Raw genomic sequence first — 18,443 nt, 5'->3', positions numbered from 1 at the left:
GCAGTGGGTATGGAATTTGCTTCCTCTGATATGGACGGAACATTCCGGAAACATTCCTGACCTCAAACTTGGTGCTTGACCTCAAAGTCACCTTCCAACAACGTTGATTGGGCTGTGTGTACTCTGCACACATAGTTTCCTTGGGATTGTTAACACATCATGCTGGGCTGCAGCTCCATGGTTGAGTGCTTCCCAACTTCACACAGAGCGCTGGGTTCTGTTAGGTCTCGGTCTTAGCATTTCTTCTAGGCTCCACCCCACGGTTATTGTTACCTGGCAATAGCCAGGTCTGCCTGACACACTATCAATGGGGCTGCTTGTTCCCCTCCTCATTCTCTTGCTCTTCTCTTGCTCTCTTACCCCCCACCCCCTGTCCCTTCTCTCCCCATTCCCTTCTCTCCATGTGTTCATGGCCGGCTCTACTCCTCTATTTTTCTCTCTCTCTTTCTCTCTCTCTCTCTCTCTCTCTCTCTCTCTCTCTCTCTCTCTCTCTTCCTCTCTCTCTCTCTGCCTTTCTCTGTTTCTACTAACCCCCCAACTCCCCTCCCCATGCCCCAAATAAACTCTATTCTATACTATACTCGTTGTGTGGCTGGTCCCTCAGGGGGAAGGAAAGCCTCAGCATGGGCTGGCAGAGGCACCCCCTACCATACCGTGCCTCTACAAAACACAACACTCCAGATGTGCACATGTCCAGAAATGACAGTCATGGCTCAGCTCAAGCCCAACCACAGGATTTCTAGCAACTGGATAAAAGCCAGCATTCCTCCAGAAACTTGTGAGACAGTCCCTGTCTCCCAAGGGAGTCATTTCCCTTCCCTCTGGCAGAAGGGACATATGGCTCTCCGTTGTCATATACCTGCATGTCAAAGCCCATCCTGGCCTCTAGGCTCCTTCAGTTGCTATTCATACATGCTTTAAAGCCCAGGCTAACATCTGGGGCCTTCTCTCTTCCCCTCCTCCACTATACTAGCTCCCAGGCAGATGCAGTTCACGGACTCCCCTCCTTCCAGATACCCATTTGTTTTCTATTCTCCCCACCCACCCCAAGCCCCATCTCATCTCATCTCTCTCTCTCTCTCTCTCTCTCTCTCTCTCTCTCTCTCTCTCTCTCTTCTCCGTCATTCCCTATTTCCCCAGTCCTGGATGTTAGGACTCAAACCAATTTGGATAAAGTTTTTGGTTTTAGATCTGGTGGCACCCACTCTCCTAGGCTTTGCCAAAACCCGAAGGCTCAACCGTGCAGTGTCCTAAGCATAAGCCTGGGGTCGTACAGTGGGGAGTGGGGAAGCCTCAGGTCAAATGCCTTTGAACCTAACTCCCCCACCCTCTGAGTTAAGGCACCAGATGTAACTTATTCTCTGCTGTGAGCTAATTCAATTCAAGCCAGATTACAGGATATAAAGGCAAGATTATCGGGAAGTCAACATGGGGAGAGAGAAAGACAGAGGGAAAGGGGGAAGAGACAGAGAGAAAGAGCAAGTGCATGCATGGAGAGAGAAAATTCAGAGAGAGAGAGAGAGAGAGAGAGAGAGAGAGAGAGAGAGAGAGAGAGAGAGAGAGAGGTCTAGATTATATAGGAAAGAGATTCTGGGGATGTGGAAGCCCAGCCCTTTGGCTGGAAAGTTCAGGGCAAAGGGCAGGGTATACCTGCTATACTCTGCAACAGGTAGGGACTGAGGGATGCTGGGAAATCCTAGAGGCCAAGACTACTTTGTTATGTTAAATACGACCTCAGCCACTTGTCCTGGGTCTGAATCCCAACACTGACCACTTCCAGTCTGTTTCCTTTTCTCATCTCTCTGGTCTCTTTCAGATATCTGTTCTCTCTCTCTCTCTCTCTCTCTCTCTCTCTCTCTCTCTCTCTCTCTCTCCCCCTCCCTCCCTCTCTCTCTCATCTACAATAAAAACCTTTTCCCCAAATCATGGCACAACCCTTTCAGTGGTCTTTTTCTTGAGACCTCACATGTGTAGAGTCAGCATAGTAGAGCACACTTGTAATCCCAGCACTTGAGAAGTCAAGGCGTAAGGACCAGAAGTTCAAGATTATCCTTGGCTGTTTCATAAGTTTAAAGGCAACCTGGGCTACCTGATCTGTCTCAGAATAAAACTAAGAAAGGAGGAGGAGGAGGAGGAGGAGGAGGAGGAGGAGGAGGAGGAGGAGGAGGAGGAGGAGGAGGAAACTTTCTTTTCATCGCAACTGTTTTTTTTTTTTTTTCAAATACAGAGTCTAAAGCAAGGACTTAGACTCAAGCAACATGTTAAAGAGGTGACCCAGAGCGCAGAATAACTGTTAATCCTAGGACATCCCCCCCAAAAAGAACCAAATCCAGGATTGTCGACATTAAAGCAAGCTGTATTTGAATGCATTCTAGGCTGGCCAGCCGGCTGTCTCCCTAAATGTGTGTGTTGGGGAAGGGGGGAGGTGGGGAGCGGGGAGGTGAGTGACCCTACCTTCTTGAAGTTCTTTTTATAGGGGAGATAAGGTGTTCACAGGGGATGAGAGGGTTGCCAATTATTCATTGTTAAACAGATACAATGAACAGGGGAGGAACAAAGGCAAGGACATGTATCAAATGAATTGGGTTACAAGCTGTCACAAAGATACACATCAGTGAGTGGGGGTTACAAGCAGTCTGCATCTAACCAGGAACTTACTCTTGGTTGCAAATCGAGGCCTTAGTTATCAGGGACTTGACACAGGACATGCGGACTTATCTCTTATCTCTTAAAATCTTGGTGCTAAATTTTAGCACCAAGCAAACTGTTTCAATTATAAACAGAACTCTCATCCTGCAAGGTATGTTTTCTGTTTTGATCTTATTCCGACCTGTGAGGTATTTGTTCCGGCCTTGGTCTCACACAGCAAAGGAAGAAACTGAGACAGAGACATCAGAATGAAGATTAAAACAGAAACATTTATTTGGGGGTCTGGGGAGATAGCTCAGTCAATATTAAGTGCTTGCCATATAAGCTTGAATTTGATCACAGGACCCACATAAAAAAAACCAGAAGTGGGGTTAAGACAAATACACACACACACACACACACACACACACACACACACACACACACAAACACACACATGGCTAGGAATGATGGTGAACCTTCATAATCCCAGAACCTTGGGTAGAGATAGGATGATCCCTAGGTCTGAGAGAAAGGCTACTAGCCTACTTGGTGAGTTCCACATTAACAAGAAACCCCTTCTCAATAACAGGCATTACAGCTTCCTGAGGAACAACACCTGAGGTGTCTGTATACATCTGCATACATGTACAGCCACATGGCTGTTTATACAGCCATATGCTTACATGTTTGTACAGCCCCACACACGTGTACATACACAAAATAACTTTAATTCTGGACACATTAAGTTTGAACTGTTATTTGTTTATTTACTGACTTTAGTTTTTTGTTTTTTGTTTTTTGTTTTTTTTTTCACGCTCAATGAAGAAGTTAAGCTGGCAGCTGTCCTGTGGAGTCAGATGAGTCAGGGCAAGAAAAAAACCTCTGCTGTTTGGTTTCCCCAGCAACAAGCTGATGATGTAATGTCTATATCTGCCTTTCTAGGCCTCGTGGCTGATATTAGTTGATGGGAAGAGTGAGTGTATCAGTTCCACTTCCCAAGTCCAGAAGGCTCCTTTCCAGAATCATCCCTGAGATCTTTAGCTGCATTAAAAAAATCGTGGGTCACCATTTTCCATAAAGTTCATATTCACATCCTCATAGATTCCTTTTCAAAAGCTTACTCAGCAGGAAGCAGGCCCTTACCATGCTCATTTCTTTCTCATGAAGCACTGCAACAGGAATCATGGATTCAGCAAGGAGAAGTGAAAGCCAGCCATGATGTACACGAAATATAACTGACAGGCACTCTTCATAACTTCTCTGAGTTTGCTGGTGCAGCCTCTGCAGGCCTCCTGCTGGGGATCAAAGGACTGGAGGCAAATCAGGTTTGCAGCTACAAAAGAACTTCTCCAGCATTCTTGAGCTAAACAATGAAGATGGTTATAATGTTGAAGATTCCCCTCCCTTCTTGCCAACCGCAATCTCTTAAGCACCCAGCCTTAATCAGGCATTTTGAAATCGGCATGCTAATAAGTTCCTCTAAGTGATTTCCTGAGAATTTATCTGTTGTATGACTCTATTCCTGCAGAGGCATGAACAAACGTCTACTCACCCCAGATAGGGAATTGAAGACAGAACAGAGTTGTGGGCACTGCTGAAGTCTAACCTGGTGAATGAGCTTTCTTGGGGTCATTCACAGGAATATGGGTGAAGGGTCGCTTACAGGAGCAAAAATTATTCAAAGACAGTTGCGTCACCAAAGCCCACCCCAGCATGGGTGACAGCTCCCAGAAGCTGGGAAACTGGAGCACACCCTACAGCCTGCAGACAGCTCAGCGGGTTGGAGAGCGTCTTCTCCTGGTGGCTCAGGTGATCTGAGCCTCTTCCAGGAAGCTGGGCTGGTCTCAGCCTTAGAACTTTTTTCAGGATTTCGAAGTCAGCTGATAAGAACCCTTACCTGCTGAGCCATCCGGCAGTCCCAAAGTGATACACGTTTCATTTTAAAGAAAAATGTTGTTTTTTAAAAAGATTTATTTATTGTATGTGAGTACCCTGCAGCTGTCTTCAGACACACCAGAAGAGGGCATCAGATCCCATTACAAATGGCTGTGAGTCATCACGTGGTTGCTGGGAATTGAACTCAGGACCTCTAAAAGAGTAGTCGGTGCTTTTAGCCGCTGAGACATCTCTCCAACTCCCCAATTTTTAAAATTCACTGTACATCCTGATTGAAGCTCCCCATCCTCCCAGCCACACCCTCCCACCCCTTCCCCCACCCCCCTTCCCCTTCTCAGAAAAGAGGTTCCCCTTCCATGGGTACCAATCTACTTTACAATTTTATTTATGTCTTGTTATACCTCGGAACAATTTTGTTGCAAATGTTAAAAATGTCTCATTGTGTTTCTGATAATAAGACATATAAACACTTCTGGAAAAGCTTTTATTGTGTCCTAAATTCTCAGATATATGGATTAAAATAGTTTCCACTTCTCAAGTTGCCTAATGCAACTCTCAATGCAATGTCTGAGTTTGATGGGATGGTGTTTGTCTTTTCCTTTCTCCTCTGTCTGTCTCTGTCTGTCTCTGTCTCTCTGTCTCTCTTGTATTGTGTACTAGTGTGTGAACTGGTATATATGTATTTGTATATATGCATACACTATCTTCCTCTATTTTACCTCTCTTATTTTTTAGTATTTAACTACTTGTGTGGGTGAACATGAGGATGTCAGAAGATACCGTCTGGGAATTTGTTCTCTTCATTTATGGTGTGGGTAGTGGGGATCAAACTTAGGTCATCAGGCTTGGTAGCACGCATCCTTACCAGCTGAACCATCCAGCTGGCCTCAGCTTAATTTTTTAAAAGGTTCATTTTGCTTTAAATGTATGTGCATGTGTGTGTGTTTGCCAAGTACGTGTGGGGACCCATGGAAGCCAGAAACCAGCATTGACTCCGCTGGAGTTGGAGATACAGGTAACTGTGAGTTCATTGGATATGAGTGCCGTGAATGAACTCTGGTCCTGAGGAAGAGCAGCAAGCGCTGTTAACAACTGAGCCATCTCTCTGGCCCCTGCCCCCACCCCCCAACCTAATCCTTTGAGACACTGCCTTTCACTGAAGCTGGATCTCATTTATTTGGTTGGACAAACCAACCAGCAAGCCCCCCAGTGCTGGAGTTACTGCTATGCCCAGCTTCTTACTTGGGTCCTGGGACCCCAAACTCAGGTCTTCATGTTTGAATGGTGAACACTTTCCTGTCTGGTCCATCTTCCTGGGACCATGGGCTGCTGTTTTAAAGCAGAGCATGTGGAGAGTTCATGCTATTATTACCATGTCACAAACCTAGACTCAAACACAAGTCAAATGGTGCACCCAGATTTCATTTTTGCCACCAAAGATACGGAAAGATAAAACGAGGGAGGGGAAGCATCTCCAGTAAAAATGATGATCTGGGGGTTGGGGATTTAGCTCAGTGGTAGAGCGCTTGCCTAGCAAGCGCAAGGCCCTGGGTTCGGTCCCCAGCTCCGAAAAAAAGAAAAAAGAAAAAAGAAAAAAAAAGATGATCTGTCTGTCTCTGTTGACAAGCTGAAAACTTGTATTCGTCACAACAGTAAGACTTTACCTGAATTTTGAAGGAGGAGGATGTGGAGGAGGGAAAAGAAGGGGAAGAGGGGGAAGAAGGAAGGAGGAGAAGGAGGGGGAGGGGAAGAAAAGAGGAGGAAGAAGCGGAGGGGGGAGAGTTGGAGAAGGAGGAGGAAGAAGCGGAGGGGGGAAGTTGGAGAAGGAGGAGGAGGAAGAAGAGGGGGAAGAGGAGGAAGAGGAGAAGGAGGAGGAGGAGGAGAAGGAGGAGGAGAAGGAGGAGGAAGAAGCGGAGGGGGGAAGTTGGAGAAGGAGGAGGAGGAAGAAGAGGGGGAAGAGGAGGAAGAGGAGAAGGAGGAGGAGGAGGAGAAGGAGGAGGAGAAGGAGGAGGAAGAAGCGGAGGGGGGAAGTTGGAGAAGGAGGAGGAGGAAGAAGAGGGGGAAGAGGAGGAAGAGGAGAAGGAGGAGGAGGAGAAGGAGGAGGAGGAAGAAGAGGGGGAAGAGGAGGAAGAGGAGAAGGAGGAGGAGGAGGAGAAGGAGGAGGAGAAGGAGGAGGAGGAGGAGGAGGAGGAGGAGGAGGAGGAGAAGAAGAAGAAGAAGAAGAAGAAGAAGAAGAAGAAGAAGAAGAAGAAGAAGAAGAAGAAGAAGAAGAAGAAAAAGAAGAAGAAGAAGAGGAAATACAAAACTGCCTATCTTTAGACTAGGGTCCACTCTTCTTTCAGATTACTCTGTGTGTGTATGGTAAATATTAAAACTATGATTCGGGGCACCACTCACCATGGCATGCTACCTCCTGTTACTGTCTGTCTCTGGTGGTCTCTCTGCTTCCATGGCTAGCCCCATGTTGGTGCTGGCTACTCTCTGGCCGCAGCAGTGGCTGCCCTCTTGCAACTCTACTGCAAACTCTGCTCACATTCCCAGCATCCGCCCCCTGTGGTTATTGTCACAATTCCCAGGATCCTGGTAAAATCAAAACTCTAGAAGCTTGTAATGTATCAATCAGATTTATACCAGTAAATTCTCACTTCGCAAAACGTCCATACAATAAACTCGGAGCCTATTAAAAATGATATAAACTGCCTGCCTAGATTAGACAAATTGTCCTATAAAAACATTCATAGCTACCTGTGGCCATTTAAAGCCACACGGATCTGGGTCGTCCTCTGCCCCCATCTTGGTTCTTCTTCCTTCTCATCTCTCCCGCCTTACAAAAACCCTGCCCCCACCTTTCTTTTTCACTGCCCAATCACAAAGACATCAAACCACAACTCTGCCCATGTGTTGTGGCTGTTTGCCCGCTCCCTTCAACCGTTTCTAAGTGTGAGAAGAGCTCTGTGGTGGTTTGGTGAGAAAGGCCCCCTGTGGGCTCATATATTTGAATATTTGGTACCCGGTTGATGAACTATTTAGGAAGGATGAGGAGGTGTGGCCTTGTTGGAAGAGGTATGTCACTGGGGTAGACTTTGAGGTTTCAAAAGCTACAACAGGTCTAGCCTCATGCTCGCTCTCTCTCTCTCTCTCTCTCTCTCTCTCCCTCTCTCTCTCTCTCCCCTCCTCCCTCTCCCTCTCCCTCTCCCTTTCTGCCTCCATCTTGCTAACAAGATATAAGCTCTACTGCTATTTTCCATGCCTGCCTGCCTGCCCGCTGTTACGTCTGCCATGATGGTCAGACTCCCCCTCAGAAGCGGTAAGCAAACCTCCAGTTAAATGCTTCTTGTATACGTTGCCCGAGTCCTGGTCTTCACAGCAGCAGGGCAGGAACTCTGACAAACTCCTTTTTGCAGAAAAGTCAGGAAATAATTTCAGTGTTTATTTCCATTCTTTTGTGAACAGCTGGTGACCGAACACAAGCCCACCTTAGGAGGGCTTGAGGAAAGGGCTCAACTTCATCATCCCCTAACGAGGGCAGGGGAAGTCCTGGGATATCAGTGTGAACCACTGGGAGCGCCTCAAAAGGGAAAATGGGGGCATCTCTGAGCTGTCACCACTTCCTGACCTCTGTCAGTGGCTCTGTGTAATCTGACTCTAAAAATAAATTAAGATAATTTCCACCCCTCAGCGGAGGCTTGCTGTCCAGGCATGTGGAAGTGTCTAGAGTCCAGGCAGGTCAGTAAGGACTGAGGAGAGGCAGACACATTAAGCCAGTTTGCATAGAGGCCCCCATTCCTTCTCTGAGGCAGAGCAGGGGATAAGAGAGGTCTTGCGAAGCCAGGCCCAGTGTTGTCAGGAGCACCTCAGCTATGACTGGACTCATTCTGCCTTAACTGCCTCCGAGAGGGCATGCGGACAGCTGACTGTTGCTTTGCTGCCTGGCACTCAGGTTCAACTGGGCCTAACCCGACTCTTTGAGCATTCGTTTCCATCTTCTCACAGTCATGGGCGAGGGACGCCTTGATGTCACCTCCCTTAGTCTTTCTATCTTGCAGACAATCACTGTGTCCTGTGCAGCAACCAGGGCAGTACAGACCGTCATCTGGTACCAACAGCCCACAGACATAGCTCCAGTGCCCTTGGCTTATGATGTCAGTAGTCAGTTCTCAGAAGTCCCTAATCACATGCTTCACCAAGTCTAGCCACACAACCTCCTTGGGTGACTCAGCTAGGGTTACTATTGCTGAAACAAAACACCGTGACCAAAAAGCAAGTTGGGGAGGAAAGGATTCATTTGGGTTACACTTTCGGATCATAGTCCATCACTGGAAGAAGTCAGGACAGGAATTCAAACAGGGAAGGAAGTCGGATGCAAGGGCTGATGAAGAGACCGGGGAAGGGGGTTGCTTACTGGCTTGCTTCCTGTACTGGATGGTTTTGTGTGTCAACTTGACACAAGGTGGAGTTGTCACAGAGAAAGGAGCCTCCCTTGAGGAAACACCGCCATGAGATCCAGCTGTAAGGCATTGTCTCAATTAGTGATCAAGAGGGGGAGGACCCAGTCCATTGTGGGTGGTGCCATCCCCATCCCTGGACTGGTGGTCTTGGGTTCTATAAGAGAGCAAGCTGAGCAAGCCAGGGGAAGCAAGACAGTAAGTAGCATCCCTCCATGGCCTCTGCGTCAGCTCCTGCTTCCTGACCTGCTTGAGTTCCAGTCCTGACTTCCTTTGGTGATGAACAGCAGTGTGGAAGTGTAAGCTGAATAAACCCTTTCCTCCACAACGTGCTTCTTGGCTCTGATGTTTTGTGCAGGAATAGAAACCCTGACTAGGACACTTCCCCTGGCTTGCTCAGTTTGCTCTCTTTTCTTTTTTTCTTTTTAGAGCTGAGGACCGAACTCAGGGCCTTGCGCTTGCTAGGCAAGCGCTCTACCACTGAGCTAAATCCCCAACCCCCTCAGCTTGCTCTCTTATAGAACCTAAGACCATCAGCCCAGGGATGGCACCACCCACCATGAGCTAGGCCCTATCCCATGGATCACTAACTGAGAAAATGCCTTACAGCTGGATCTCATGGAGGCCTTTCCTCAGCAGAGGCTCCTTCCTCTGGGATGGCTCTAGTTTGTGTCAGGTTGACATGAAACCAGCCGGTACGTAGCTGTTCACTGTGCTCCAAGCACCAGGCCAAGGCTGGTTTCTATGGATGTTGCCGAAGAAGCACAGCCACTTTGCACAGTGGCTCAAGCACAGGAGGAAGTGAGAACAAACCCAGCTCTAAGCTCTGAGTTCCCTCTGCTCCGAAGATGTTTCCTCAACCCTGCTCGGGAGGGTTTTTCTCTGGTGTGGATTTAAACATTCAGCCACCTCAGCTCCTTTCTTCCCTTCATAAAATGAGAAAGGGAAGCATGCCCTCTAGGCAGACAGTGCCAACTTGCTTCTCACCTGTGCGACGTCTTCCTAGGCCTATCATGCTTTCTGACTCACAGGGGCAGGGCAAGCATAGCTTCTCAGTGCGTTCCCTTTGTATTACATGTATTCATTGTGTGCGTATGCCACCGTGCATATGTGGAAGTCAGAAGAAAACTTGCAGGAGCTGGTTCTCTCCTCACATCACCTCAGACCCAGGGATTAACTCAGGTCTTCAGTCTTGGGGACAAGAGGCTTTACCATACACACATGCAATGCTCAACGCTTTGCTGACTGGACCCTTTCATTTTTAGTCAGACCAATACCAGCCAGCCATGATTGGGGTATTTGACGCAAACACGCTGTAGTGTATCATCTTGACAGAGCACCTGGCTCTGAGCTGAGGTCATTTCAGTGTGCACAGCAACAGAATGGACAGCTCCTCATCTCACGCGCCACACCCCACTGACAGGTCTTGGGCCTCATCTAGACCCTCCTGCATATACCTTCCTTGAGGAAATTTATCTCTAGCTTGCTGCCAGAAAACCCCTCTGCTGAGGTCAAAGGCTGCCATTACAGGAAAAGCCCTGAGCTTGGTGCAAGATGGTGGACTCCCTTAGTCAGCAGGACTTCCTCTTCTCTACTTGGGAGATCCCTGACCCCACACTGCCTACCTGAGGAGCATCGAGTACCCCTTAGGAAAGTACAGGTCCACAAATCCCCCCATAAGAAACCCATTCAGCAAGTACCTGATATTCTCAGCATGCCTCCCCACGCTAACAAGGCACTTCAGTGTCTTAGCTCCCAGCCAATGACCTTTCCCCACCCTGGATATTCCTACCCCCTTCCCCCAAAACTCTATAACCCTTGATTCACCCCAGATAAAGTCGATCTGTCTCCCCAAAGCTGATCCTGCAGAGTCATTTCCATCCGTACTCACGGGGCTTCTGAACTCCACCGCTGCTGCCCCGATCCACTTGCCCTCGTGGAACGATATCAGCCGATGATCCCAGGGGGGAAGGGAGGGTCAGAGCTTGACATTGGTCTTCAGAATCTAGACAGTTCCCCCTATTTTTGTGCTGTGCGCTCACACACACCCCACTTTAAGGAGGTATCCTGTCTTCTCCGGATATCGCTCCTTCACCCTGGTATTTCTTGGATGGGGAGGATAAATATGGGCCAGCTGTTTTTCAGGATGGTAATTCGACATCGGTGTGGGTCTTCCCCTCTCGTGGGTGGTTGGCCGATACAGACCGCGGGCGGTGGGAGCAGAGATGACACGCGGCGTTAGGAAGCCCTGTGAGTGCATGCGGTGAACAACACGCGGGGACCAGCTATCGGGAGGCAGGTCAGCTTTACGTAGGATGTTTCAAGGCTTATAAAGTTTTGAGGGACTGAGGGCAGACACATCCAGGATGGGCAGAAGTGATTGGCTGAGGACTTTCAGGGCATCGAAATGACTCCTTAGCTTGGAAAAGCTTTAAGGAGCCTCGGGTGCTAGCCGAACAGGTTTTATCAAGAGAAAGGAAATTGATCTCATAATCAAACTAAGGCTAAGTGATAGCCTTCAGGCAAGAGGCAAGTGTGAGAGCTTAGAATTCAATAGACAAGGTCAGAGAAGAAGCCCCCCACCTCCCCACCCCCCACTAATGAAGGGAGTCCTCCGTTTTGTGCTGGACTCAGAGGCTATTCAGTCACGGTGGACTTCGACCTTAATTAGTATTCTCACACAAAACTTCACAAAACTACATCCGAACGAGGAATACACCCCAGGAATGAGCTGGTCCCAAATGCATCAAGCCTCGGAATTCCGGGACACCGTTGGCACCGACAGCCCTGCACACCAGCCATGAAGACGCCTTTCTCTGTCCCACACAACTTCTCATCCCAGCAGACTAGATGCCCACAGTTCCTCTCTTTGCTCCTTACTCATCTCTCCTCCCTCAGAGCAACGGGGGGCTGAGGTTCCAGAAGAGGGAAGGATCCTGCTCTGAAGACACTTTGTACTTCTGCTCTTGGCACCATGTGAAACTGTAGGGGGTTTTTTGTTTTAAAAAATCCCAACCATCTGATTTTGCCAATGATGTCTCAGGAGCCACTCGCCGTGGTGAAAGCCTGCCAGCTCAGAGAGGCAGAGAAATCACCCAGCTGACCTTCCTACTCCACAGACACCCCAGAAGGAAAAGGCCCCTCCTTTTCCACAGTGTCTTAAATACCCTTCCACTCGAGACCCCCCTTTCTGTTTATTTCTGTTCACTCCTTGTCACCTGGTTGCTTGCTCCGCCCTGTGACCTAGAGTAGATTTTATTTAGCTCTTGGGTTGAAGGTGTATGCTAGGGCTAAGCCACACCAAAACAAGGGTTTTTTTGGGGTTCACGATCTTGGGGTTCATAATGTGATCAGATATCCTGCACCAGGGAACTGCAAGGCAAAAGACCTCCTTACAGAGGAATCCCTAAGAATTTTTCCCTCTTGAAATTTGAACATAGTCTTAAATCTGATCATCCCTAAACAGTGAGGGTAGAAATAAAAATATTTCATATTTCAAATCCAAACTAACCCTATAAATGACCTAAAATATGTGAGAGAGGAACACAAAATGAAGGGCCTCCATGAGCCTTTATGAATCAGAAAAATAATCTCTGACAAGGATATGAAGAAGCAAAGTTGGGATGTAACTCACTCACTAGAATGGTTGCCTAGCAGGCTGAAAGCCTTGAGTCCTATCCTTAGCTTCACAAGAAGCCATGACGGGCACACACCCATTTCTAGCACTGGGGGCGAAGGTAGGAGGATCAGAAGTTCCAGATCATTCTTCGATACACAGTGAGTTCAAAGCCAGCTGGAAAATTTGCAACCCTCCCCCAACACACACACACACACACACACACACACACACACACACACACACACACACACACACACACCAGTACCAGTATAAGGGCATTTGCTCCCAATCCTGACAACATGAACTTCATTTCTATGGCCGTCTTGATCCTTTGAAAGATGAGTAAAGGAATTGTATTATAGGGGAATGAATAAAACACAAGGGAGTAGGTTGAACAAAACTGAATGAGTCTATTTGAAGTTTGGGCCGACACTCAGAAGTTAATCTGGAAATGCCTTTGCAACAGCACTTAAGCTGTCCTGTCTTGTAGGACCGGACAGCATCTCAAGTCGCTCTCAGATGTGAACGTCTCAGCTCACGGAGTGGCATTTGAGGCAGAAGGGAGATGCCGTAGCAACTGGTTATCCTAGAATATTCAGAATACACCTACACTACGGGGGCAGCAGCACTGACTGATAGGAAGCTTTACACTTACAATGCATAAATTACAAGTGTATGCTTTATTTCAAAATTGGAATACCAGAAGCACACACCGCTACTCTCTATTTACAAGAACAAGTTAAATGAACTAAATCACTTACTTTCCCATTGCTGCAATAAACACCATGATCGGAAGAAATGTATAGAAGAGAGGGTTTATTTTAGCTTACAGTCCCAGAGGGACTAGAGCTCATCATGGCGAAGAGGTATAGCAGCAATCAGCAGATATGGTAGTGTTAAATCTCACCAGGCAAGAATAAGAACACTGGCACAATTTTTTGAGCCAAATTCGAAGCAGGCTTTATTAAATACTGGCCAGCGGGGTTGGGGATTTAGCTCAGTGGTAGAGCGCTTGCCTAGGAAGCGCAAGGCCCTGGGTTCGGTCCCCAGCTCCGAAAAAAAAAGAATTAAAAAAAAATACTGGCCAGGACAATGGACACTGGCAAGATTTATACCCGAATTCCCAGAGAGTGGCCACCTATAATGTTAGTCTGGTGCTTATAAAGACAAACCCCATAAGGTTGTGCACTTCCTACCTTCTTCCAGTAGGGGGCAAGCGTGATCAAGCACAGTGAAAACACATGGCTTGTTATCTAACAGGAGCAACCGCCCCCACGCTCCGGAAAGTTATCCGTCCTTTGGTAAGTGGGACTTACAGGTTAGAGGCGTTTTTGTTTATAGATCTCTTAAGCACAGTAATTTAAACTGAAAAATCTAACTTCAGTCTTCACTTAAGCAGGAGTAGGAGGCTGGTGGATCGCATCTTCGAAAACAAACATAAAGCCTACTAAAAGTGGAATTGGGCTATGAACTCTCCGATATCACCCCAGTACTTACTCCAGCAAGGCCGCACCTCCCAACAACCTTCCTCAAACAGCCACCAACAGGGAGCCAATGTCGAAATGACCTACTATGGGGGGGCATTCTCATTCAGACCTCTCCACACGATCACAAACACTTCACCAAGACGGTGTGGACTAACCTGGATCTAAACTAAAGCAGACCACACTATATTATGTACTTGAAATTTGCTAAGAGAACAGATATTTGCTTGTTTTCTTTTCTTTTCTAGACAGGGTCTCACTATGCAGCTCTGACTGTCTTGGAGTTCCCAGACCTTCTGTTTTTTCTCTTGTTTTCTTTCTTTCTTTCTTTCTTTCTTTCTTTCTTTCTTTCTTTCTTTCTTTCTTTCTTTCTTTCTTTTTTCCCGGAGCTGGGGATCGAACCCAGGGCCTTGTGCTTGCTAGGCAAGCGCTCTACCACTGAGCTAAATCCCCAACCCTCTTCTGTTTCTTCTCAAACCTAACCTTTCATTGGACTTTTCTAAGACCTTTCTCATTTCCTATCAAATTATTTGCACAACTCTTGAAACAGACTCATGATCCATTTTTAGATGTTCTATGTCTGCAAAGATGTCAGAAATATTTTCATTCCTGACATGAGTGATTCATGTCTTCTTCTTTGACTTAATTCTCCCCAGGCTCACTAAAACATTTTCAACTTTAATATATCATAGAAGAAAAGACTCCCTTCTGTTTGTATCATCGCCTGCTTGTATTAAAAAATAGTTAATGCCTATTTCTTTAACAGTTACTCTTCTCTAACCTTCGCTTTCTGAATCTCTTTGCCATTACCTGACTGTTGTGGTCTAACTTGTGAGACAGGCACTTAGTTCATTAATTTCCAGCCTGATAATCACTTATAGAAATTTTCTGCACTCCTATGCATTACAAAAGATGTTCCCATAATAAATTTTTGAAGATTTATTTTTATTTGTGTGTGTGTGTGTGTGTGTGTGTGTGTGTGTGTGTGTGTGTTACAGAGTGCACGTGCCGATGTAGACCAGAGAACTCAGGTCTCCCTGAAGCTGAAGTTACAGGCAGCAGAGAGCTGCCTGACGTGGGTGTAGATGTTGGTAATCAAACCTAGATCCTTGGCAACAAAAGTACCCTCTCAACTGCTGAACCATCTTTCCTGGCTCCTGCCTTCTCAAAAGGTTTCCATGCAACAGTTTTACTTTCTTTATTTATATTTATGTATAATCCATTATATATAAATCATGCTATATCTATAAAGATATTTAGTACAACTTGGTTGGGATGTCTGGGAGAAGTGAAAGGATGACTCAAAGTCAGTGACAGGGTGCAAGCTGACAGCTCTGTGGTCGGCTCAAGATAGTTCTCTAGGCAGCTCTCTACACAGCTCATAGGTTTTCCGACCGAAGTCAGAAAACCTGCCAGACAAAATTCTAAAAGCTGTGTTAGCTCTCTAGACAGCTCAGCTCTTGCAGACCAAAGCCCAGTCTCTTACTTGCATATCAATTCAGTCATTTACCCCCATTCTCCATTGATTATACCAGGAACCAACATTTTATAATCTTAGACCCTTGATTCTTAGACAAAGACAGCAAGGACATTTTTAAAATTTTCTCTTTTTTTGAATATTTATTTATTATGTATACATCATACAGCTTTCTGCCTGCATGTATGCCTGCAGACCAGAAGAGGGCATCAGATCTCAATATGGATGGTTGTGAGCCACCATGTAGTTGCTGGGAATTGAACTCAGGACCTCGGAAGAGCAGTCAGTGCTCTTAACCTCTGAGCCATCTCTCCAGCCCAGCAAGGACATTTTTTAACATAGCAAGTCCTAGGTGGTTTGCTGGTCACAGTGCTTGTGGTTACCAAATCTAGACACAGAGGCTACTTTTATGTGAGAAAGTTAGCTTTCTGTTTTCCATCTCTTTCACTGCCTGAGCTTGGCTGTCGGGGGAACTTGCTCTGTAGAGAGACCTTTATCTTGGAAAGCTGTTTGACTTGGAAACACAAACAATAGGCATATCTGGGCAAGACTTCATTCTGAGATCACCACTCCCACTGTGCTTGGACCTAAACTTGCTCTGTTCCAGGCTGAACATGTGATCAGCTAGCTTCCTGTTTCTGCCGCTATGCCAACGAGAGGGCTTTCTTCCTCTGGAGATACAAACCAATATGAAGCCTTTCTTATTTAAGTTCCTTCTGGTCATGGCATTTTATCACAGTGACCAATACATTTATCTATCTATCTATCTATCTATCTATATCTATCTATCTATCTATCTATCTATCTATCTATCTATCTATCTATCTATCTTTCCAGGGATTTGAGGATGACATATTAGGTCTTTTCCATTGATTCTTTGTATTCTTCCTATGAGACATATACTAAGTGATTCTCTTCATTTAATATTATTTATGGCTTGCGGCATAGTCCACATCCTAGGCTATTGGTCTTCTACAACAAAACCCCATAGATTCAGTAGCTTGTGAGAAACTAACTTATCTCTCACAGTCCTGAAGATTACAGTCCAAGATCAAAGTCCCAGCAGAGTGGCTCTGTGACGAGGGCCTTCTTCTTGGTTCATAGACAGTTTTTCCTGGCTGTGTCTTCGTATGATGAAAGGCACACAGCCTTTCAGCTTTCATGAGGGTGCTAATACCATTTCTAAGGCATCACGATTGCCCCCACCAAGGCTCTACTTTCTCATACCACCATCACACTTCAACGTGTGACTTTTTAAAAATTATTTAAAATCTAGACCTTGCGAATTTCATAGCTGTTCACAATGCATTTTGTCATATCCACCTCCAAATTCCCCTGGACCAGTTGGCTGAGGAAGAAAACACTTGAAATGGCTTAACTGATGGGTCTGCTCCATACAGCGGAAGTAACCAGCTATACTACCATAGCCAATTCCACTCAGGGCGACCGTGTGGGACAGCGATGCAAGACAGCTCACCCTGGGGCAGAAGTGAGTGAACTTCACTGCAGCTTGATCTACATCAAAACCTGGCAGGAAACCAAAATCTACAGAGAATCACGTTTCTGGATGATCAGGGACTCAAGAAGATCCAGCATCAGGATCTGAAAATGGATGACAATCAAGAACGGGGGTACGGTTCTGCGTCTTCTGCTTCTTTCCTCTCAGAGTGTCCAGATGTGGCTGCACACCAGGCTGGAATGACGCAGAGTTGGGAACGGGTGGGGGAACCCAGTTCATCTGCGAATGGGGTAGAGGGGGACACTTCTCCGAGGATCTTAGTGTCACAGCTCTTTTAGGTGAAGCCTTTCTCCGATGATCTTCAATGAAACAGTTCTCTGAGACAACCTTAGCTTGTGTGCACACCTCTATTCAGGGTGATCCTGTATGCATACACTTTATTCGGGATCAACCAAGGGTTATGTAGTTTTGGGGAAGGGGGTGAGAATAACCAGGGAGGTCAAAGGTCATTGGCTGAAGGCTTAGGGCACTGAGCTGCCTCAATGGCATAGGGGGGCACTCTCTAGGAATCTCAGGCTGAGATGTTCCTCGGGATAGAGAAGAGGAAGCCCCAGTGACAAAGGGAGTTTGCCATTTTGCATTAAGCTCAGGGCTTTCTGGTAATGTCAGACTTCAACCTTAGCAACAGGGTTTCCTGACAGCAGGGAGCTGGATCTCTCAGAACAGAAAGAGAAGGCTATCGTCTCTCCTCGAATGCTCACTTGTGTAGGCATAAGAACACCTCATGCAGAGGGGGGGGGGGTGTCTCAACACTCTGGTGTACAAAATGTCACTCATAGTCAGCAGTCAACCTCTTTTCCCAGTCACCCACATCTGCCCGATGGACTTGTGAGCAGAGAGGCCCATAAAGCTTACATTACAAGGCTGTGTAGACGCTCGCCCACGCAGACTCCCCAAGACCCAGGCAAGAAGTCAGGAGTAGGGGTTGGGGATTTAGCTCAGCGGTAGAGCGCTTGCCTAGCGAGCGCTAGGCCCTGGGTTCGGTCCCCAGCTCCGAAAAAAAGAACCAAAAAAAAAAAAAAAAAAAGGTCAGGAGTCCCCTAGTTCCAACTGGGTAATGTGTCAATCCCTCCGAGAACAGTTCTCTGAGGGACCAGTCCGCCACCAGGTGGCAGGTCGATTCCACTGTGTCCCTTCCACCACGAATGTGGATTTGTTTTCTGCACCTCTGCTTTTCCTGTTCCTAGGCTCCTCGGACAACATAATCGCCATGGTGGAACGCCCTCTCCACCACCCGAGTGTGTGTCTGTTGGGCGAGTTTGTTACACAGCAAAGGAAGTGTAGTTGGGCAAGAGTTTGAGGGGAATACGGTTTATGTGGCTTATCAGAGTCAGATTTGAGGAGACTGGAACAACAACAACAACAAAGATGG

At 46.8% G+C, this 18,443-nt stretch overlaps 1 long non-coding RNA gene and 1 other non-coding gene across 2 annotated transcripts; both read right to left on the bottom strand.

The window, feature by feature from the left end:
* Window positions 1–3,372: 3,372 nt before the first annotated feature.
* On the bottom strand, window positions 3,373–4,554 carry LOC120094383 (uncharacterized). Its single transcript, XR_005488720.1, has 2 exons — window positions 3,775–4,554; window positions 3,373–3,672 (listed from the first exon to the last, which is right to left on the bottom strand). It is a non-coding gene; the product is annotated as an uncharacterized LOC120094383 (long non-coding RNA).
* A 10,902-nt stretch (window positions 4,555–15,456) lies between these two features.
* Window positions 15,457–15,517, bottom strand: LOC120094432 (U7 small nuclear RNA). The gene has a single exon (XR_005488747.1). It is a non-coding gene; the product is annotated as a U7 small nuclear RNA (small nuclear RNA).
* Window positions 15,518–18,443: the final 2,926 nt, after the last annotated feature.

Source organism: Rattus norvegicus, chromosome 8 (genome assembly GCF_036323735.1).
Source record: "Rattus norvegicus strain BN/NHsdMcwi chromosome 8, GRCr8, whole genome shotgun sequence".
Lineage (NCBI taxonomy): Eukaryota > Metazoa > Chordata > Mammalia > Rodentia > Muridae > Rattus > Rattus norvegicus.
Note: the sequence above shows the minus strand (reverse complement) of the source record. Positions and strands in the feature narration are given on the sequence as shown.